Raw genomic sequence first — 6,838 nt, forward strand, 5'->3', positions numbered from 1 at the left:
GATCTGGAACACATTCTTCTATACTGTCCATCCATAAACCACAAAGGAAGTAAATTAAAATCATCAGTATCAGTTGCAGAAGACACAGCCCTGCAGTATATATTGACTACAACCCAACTCTGGCTACTAGCAACAGGCGTCTATAATGAACACCGATCAAAATACCCCTCATTTACTATGAAAAAGAAGAACTGAAAACACTACAGTGGACTATAGTTGACTTTATGTTGTCTGCAAACAACTGGATACATTAAGAAGATTGACTGATTAGTTCTTTCGGTTATACAGACTTATTTTTGTTATAATATGATAATAAGAAAGCTCAAGTGCTGTTAAGACAGAAATGTTTCAGTGTTGTAAGCAATGTCCTTGTTCTTGTTTTAAATAATATAAAAATACTGAAAACCCTTGCACTTATATTACTTTTCCACAAAAATATTTTCGTGGCAAAATAATACAAGTGACTTTAGGACCCTATTTTACCTAAACTGTTTTAGAATAGATAATTTCTATTTAGAAGTTAAAAAATATAGGTACCAACATATACAACTGTAAATTTACAGCAACATAGTCCTGTAACAGATTTTTTAATTTCCGTTTCAACTTCAATGTCACATCTCAAAACTTACTAAATGTCACTTGTATCACTTTGCTTCTGAGTGCCTCATATATGTATAAACAATCAAGTAGCCTATTTGAAACATCATCTCTACCTTTCAGTGTATGCTAATCCGTTCCTCAATCTTTATTTAATTACTAAGCCCTTATTGAAAGGCTAGGAATTTTCTTTTCATATGTTTGAGATCAAGTGTGCAATGTCAAGTAAAAAGATATTAACGTTATGTTTTACGTTTGTTGGAAATTTATTTGAGAATTGTTTTTTTTTTTTCTATTTATATTACAACCATAGGTAATATAATATAATAGAACCAGAACATTTTGATAACTAAGATACTGTTCTGTTTTTGTCTTTTTGTCTCATTTAAACATTTATAATGTTATTTATTTCAATTATGTATGTTATTCAAAGTTATGAAATCTTTCCACGCCGACCAAATGCTATTTCGAGAATGATGGGCAAGACTCGAAGCGCACGAGAATGACGAGACGAGACTCGAAAGACAAATGCAACGAACACAGCGAGCGAGAGCGGCAGTTAGTTTTGTTCATCTCTAATGCACATGTAACCATCCACCAATCCATTCATATAATCTACTCATCCAATCATCTATCCTTCGAACCTATACAAACCATCCACCCACCTACTTACCTATATATGTATTAACATACGCACTTTTATTGTTTTACTTTTATTGTTTCGCTTATTTATAAGATGTTATATAATATTTCTTAATCCACTGTATAAAATTCGCTTGCAGATAATCTTGTCATATGTTCCGTAAAACCTAGAAAGTCCCCTTTTAATTAGGGGAGACTGTTGTACCTTGAATCACTTTTCACGTTTTATTTTATTTTTTTATTATTATTTTTTTTTTGGAAAATGATATTTTTAAATGAAAAAATACTTGAAATAATTATTGAAGATTCCTTTACAACTTCCTACATATATTTTCCTGTTTTACAGATCTATTGAGGATGAAAAAATAAAATGAAAGCATATGTAAAGTGATCCATAGTACAACAGGTTCGTGTACCTTGCAGCGTACCCTCTTGCACCTTGGAACATTGGAACACAAGAAATATAGGTGGAAATATAGCTGTAAAAACTCACAATAATTTAAAAAATATATTTGCCATCATTTGCAGTCTTCTCTGATTGAGATTTTAATTCCTGGAGGAGCCATAACTGCTTCAACAACTTTCTTCACGGCATCTGGATCAACTGGTATCCTGTTAACTCCATACTTACTTCGTGGCATAATCTTAAAGTAAAAGAAAAACAAAAACCGATAGCATCATGTACCTTAGAACATGTTCCTTGGTACAAGATGTTTTGTGATGCAAGGTACAAGAGGGTGCATGTTGAAACAAATATGGCTCCCTAAACTAGAAATGAGAATAAATAATGGAAATTAATTTAAGTTATGTATTTACTCACCAGATGATGGGGGAACATACCGCACTTGATTGATAGTTACAAATACAATTTGGTTTCGTGTTAGAACACATATAACAATGAACGAAATATTTACTTTTGGTACCAAAAATATTATATATATTATTTAATGTACCGAAGTACATATGATATTTCCATGCAGATATTCTGCGCCATCATACGATGAAAGAGTAATGGAACGGAGAAAAAATCTCTCCGGCGCCGGGATTTGAACCCGGGTTTTCAGCTCTACATGCTGATGCTTTATCCACTAAGCCACACCGGATACCGGAGAGAATTTTTCTCCGTTCCATTACTCTTTCATCGTATGATGGCGCAGAATATCTGCATGGAAATATCATATGTACTTCGGTACATTAAATAATATATATGATATGCGTAAATCACTTCGTGATTTAAGACGGCGCTTATTCCGTCGGATCCCGGCCAACTAGTCACTCATAACGAGTGCACCTCAGCACATGTATGGACTTCAGTCCTTCGTTCATAGGCATCTATGACGTAGTGCAGAGGGCGGCCACTAGAGGGAACCCAAGAGATGGAACTTAAAACTGAGACGATTCTGTCCGACGCCGGGGTGGTATCTGGTGTGGCTTAGTGGATAAAGCATCAGCACGTAGAGCTAAAAACCCGGGTTCAAATCCCGGCGCCGGAGAGAATTTTCCTCCGTTCCATTACTCTTTCATCGTACCAAAAATATTGTTTCGTCCACAGAACTCACACTTTTTAAAAAATCAAATCGGAACTACGTATGACCAGAGCTAGCTAGCGGCTGGAGAATAGACCTACGATATATTGTATAAAACATATAATACTACTGTTCAACGAACTATTAGATATTTAGTAGGGCAGTCAGTTTCATTCCTTTTTACATAGGCTATAATTTATTTCGTTCATATATTTTTACGTGAATACGTCTATAAGTTCGGTCCAGTTGTTAGCGCGAGGGTGCTATCCCAGAAAGTCGACCGACATATTTTCAGGCGAGTTTTTTCGCGCCTATAATAACTAAACTGCAACATATTCGAATGAAACAAATATCGATAAACAGACGAAGGATAGATGTATCCATCGTAACTTTGTGTTGGAGCTGGTGATGTCATCTAGCGATACGCGGGAGGGGGGATGAAGAGGCACGAATTTGAGGGTCGCGCGACAGCCGACGCAGTGTAACTCGAGAACGCGAAGCGATAGAACGTTCGCAGAGGTGTCAAACAATTTTCAATGAACCCGGATACAATCTCAATTGAGCAACAATCAGCAGTTGACAAGCAAAATTAGAAAAATTCACGAGTGAAGTTGAGTGAAGAGAGAAAATTCACAATGTCGAGGCCTGTGCAGCACAAATGAGATGTCTACTCTCAATGCATACGAAATGATGACCTGGTATAAATAAAATTATATATTTACTTGACTAATACACTTGAGGATTTTTGCGTGCTTATACCGACGTAGTCACGCATAAAACTTGCGGTTGTATCGCCATATCTCCGATGCTGCCTGCCTCGAATTTATTTATTTACAGTTTATATTGATATAAGTTGCAACATGATGGCTCAGTTTGAATTTCGTGAGGAACCACGTCTTGGGATAACATCCCGCTTAGGACATGAATGTGAGTTGCCAGTCTGATGTACTTATAATATGGGCTAAACCAAATTTTTCATCGCCTGTAGTTTCGAAATAAAAATAATGACTTATAAAAACAAACTTAGCTTCTGTTCTTTGCGGTCTGAATGTTTTGGCATGGTCCGTATGAACCCAGAAGAGGATATTTCCTTTCCCTGCGAGCAGTAACAGCTAAAAAACGATGATGTGGGTTAAACGATAAGTACAACTGCTCTGGAATTCGTTCGATTTCTCATAGCTGGACGGCCACCATTTTCTACAAGCTGGAGGCTGAATCATTAAACTGAGAGGAGCTATAACTCACCTCGCAGAGGAATGCGAATACATCACACTCACACGCTCCAACAATAACTTACGCTCTGGGATAACTGCTTACAAATGAAGACAACAAATTTCGATATGAAATGGAGTTTCTTTTGCCCTCAGATGTAAACAACACTACCAACAAAGTCTTATATACTTGTTAGCTTATGGATAATAACTACTGAAGTCCAATAATGTACTGAGACAGCTAATATGTATAACAAATATAGGATAAAGGGGACAGGGTCGGAGAACGAAAATAGGAGAACGAAAAATGGAAAATAAAAAGGAAACGAAAAAGAGGAAAAATAAATCAAGATAATGAAAAAAATAGAAAGAAATCAATCGATCGAAAAGAAAGGGAGACAGAAAGGCAGGGAATGATGAAGGGAAGAATAAAATATGAAAGCATTAAAGAAAAGGAGAATAGAAATGAATAAGTCGATGGAACTAAACACGAAACAAAGAAAGCAAATGGAAGGGAGTGAAAGAGAAGAAGAAATTAAAGAAAAAATACGAAAGAAAAATAGACGAATTAAGTATTCATCTGTGAAGAATCACTACCAAAACTTAATAAAGATCTCAAAGAAAAGAAGCGAACAAAAGCAATAGGCTTAGAGGAATACAAAATAAGATAAGGAAGATGTGAATAAAGATAAGGAAGATGTGAATAAAGTAAGAAAAATGGGAAAAGGTTGGAAAAGAGGGAAAAGATACCTAACAATAAAATGGCAGGAGAAAAGGGAAGAAAAAGTGATAGAAGATTCGTCGAATTCCTAAAATTGCGAGAAATGTTTATGCTGTTCGTGCTTGTTATTGTGAGCATGGCTGGAATTGTAAGGATGTTTGGTATTCCAAATAAAAGTTTCATATTTCTTTTCACATGTCTTTAGGCTTACATTCCCCGCATTTAAGTCTGACAATGAGGATCCTTCTCGTGAATTAGGCTACTTCATAACTGCTTCCTCATTCTTTGGGGCTTAGTCTTGAGACAACAAATTTCGGCTTTTTTTATCCTCTATCTTGTTTTAAATGTTTAAAGAATATGTTTATAATACACAACCGTAATATTCCTTAATATTAGTTTGTGTTACTACCTGAAATAACTTCTAATCAACAATAGTCTTTGTAGTTTTATTTTCTTCAGCTCTAATCAATAATAACAACAATCTAGGTTTGTGTTCTCTATCTCTTATGATGGGACAGGCCAATAGGTTTGACTTAATTTTGTTTCTAGTGCAGGCTCGTAGATAAATGTTTTTGGTCGATTATTTAACGACGCTGTATCAACAACTAGGTTATTTAGTGTCGATGGGATTAGTGATGACGAGATGAGGCCAAGGATTCGCCATAGATTACCTGAAATTCGTCTTACAGTTGGAAAAAATCTCGGAAAAAACTCAACCTGGTAATCAGCCCAAGGGGGAATCGAACCCACGCCCGAACGCAACTGTGAATCGGCAGGCAAGCGCCTCAGCCGACTGAGCTATGTCGGTGGCCAGATAAATGTTATTCAACATTAGGAAATAAAAAGACGAATAACCACTAAAATGTAATATCTTCAGAAAGAAAACAGACAAGAAAAGAAAAACAAGAGAAGCAAAGAAAGAGATAACGAATGTAATAAAACGAGGTGAAAAGCAGAGGAAGGATAGATAGAAATGAAACAGAAACATCTAAAGATAGAGAGAAAAATAAGAAAGAAAGAAAGAAAGAAAGAAAGAAAGAAAGAAAAAAAGAAATAGAAACGAAGGAGGGAAAATAAATTATTAAAACATTTAAGTAAAAGAAAAATTAGAAATAAATAAACCAAATGGATCTAAGAAACAAGAAGAAAAGAATGAAATCAAAGAGAAATTAAATAAAAATGAACAAAGAAGACAAAGGAATAAATGATGAAATAAATCAATAAAACAATCAGAATATTCGACACAGAGTCGGACTCTGTTGGCATAGAGCCTGCACGATGCCAGGTCTCTAAGACAACACAAAACGTTAATTTGTGCCAGAAAAATAAAAGACAGAAATTATATGCAGAACACGAGCAAATAACGAACTCTGGAGACCTGCTTGATTAATGGCTTCCACAAAATTAATTATCCATCCAATCTGAAACTTCTAATAAAACTGAACTGTCCCCTTTCCCCTTGCGTTGCCTGGCAATGTGTACTCAGCGAGACTTCAGCGCTCGCGGCGACGTTCCTGCATTTCAGTGACCGGCTCCAACGTCTGGTTTCCATTGTACATATTAGTTCAATGTTTCCGAGTAGCACTCAGACTTAAAGAGAATCGTCTACTGCCATCAAACCCGAGGTTCAAGGTTCAAACCTGGCCGAGGGCGACCGATATTTTAGACCGATTGATAAACCCGGTGATCCCGCGTCGAGTATAACCGTCTCGTACGAGTGAAATCGCTGTGCTGATTGATCCAGGCAAAGTATAGACGCGAAATAATTCTCACTCATGAAGTTCTCCGCTTTGCATACAGATCTCTGTGCAGGCCAACAATTCCAATTGAGAACTGATAAAGTCTTTGCAAGACTTTTAAGAAAATACTACCTTCTGACAAGAAAGGAAATAAAGTATAAATTATACAGGTGGTCACAAAAACCAAGAAGTTGCATTGCATCAGGTAACAGCTCGAAAACAGTTACGTGTAGGTGTATATAAATAAAACTTCAACTTCTCTCCTTTACGTAAAATTGTTCTTTCCCCTAACGGACTGCCATTTACTCTTCATTATTTCCCTTGAAGGACTATCACATGCTCCTATAAAAAATCTAAATTCTTTCCCCTGGAGGACTGCCACTTGTTTCCAAAAAAAAAAAT

At 36.1% G+C, this 6,838-nt stretch overlaps 1 non-coding gene across 1 annotated transcript; it reads right to left on the reverse strand.

Moving 5' to 3' along the window:
* Positions 1-2,270: 2,270 nt before the first annotated feature.
* TRNAY-GUA (transfer RNA tyrosine (anticodon GUA)) lies at positions 2,271-2,342 on the reverse strand. The gene has a single exon. It is a non-coding gene; the product is annotated as a tRNA-Tyr (tRNA).
* Between the last annotated feature and the right edge of the window lie 4,496 nt (positions 2,343-6,838).

Source organism: Periplaneta americana, chromosome 17 (genome assembly GCF_040183065.1).
Source record: "Periplaneta americana isolate PAMFEO1 chromosome 17, P.americana_PAMFEO1_priV1, whole genome shotgun sequence".
Classification (NCBI taxonomy): domain Eukaryota; kingdom Metazoa; phylum Arthropoda; class Insecta; order Blattodea; family Blattidae; genus Periplaneta; species Periplaneta americana.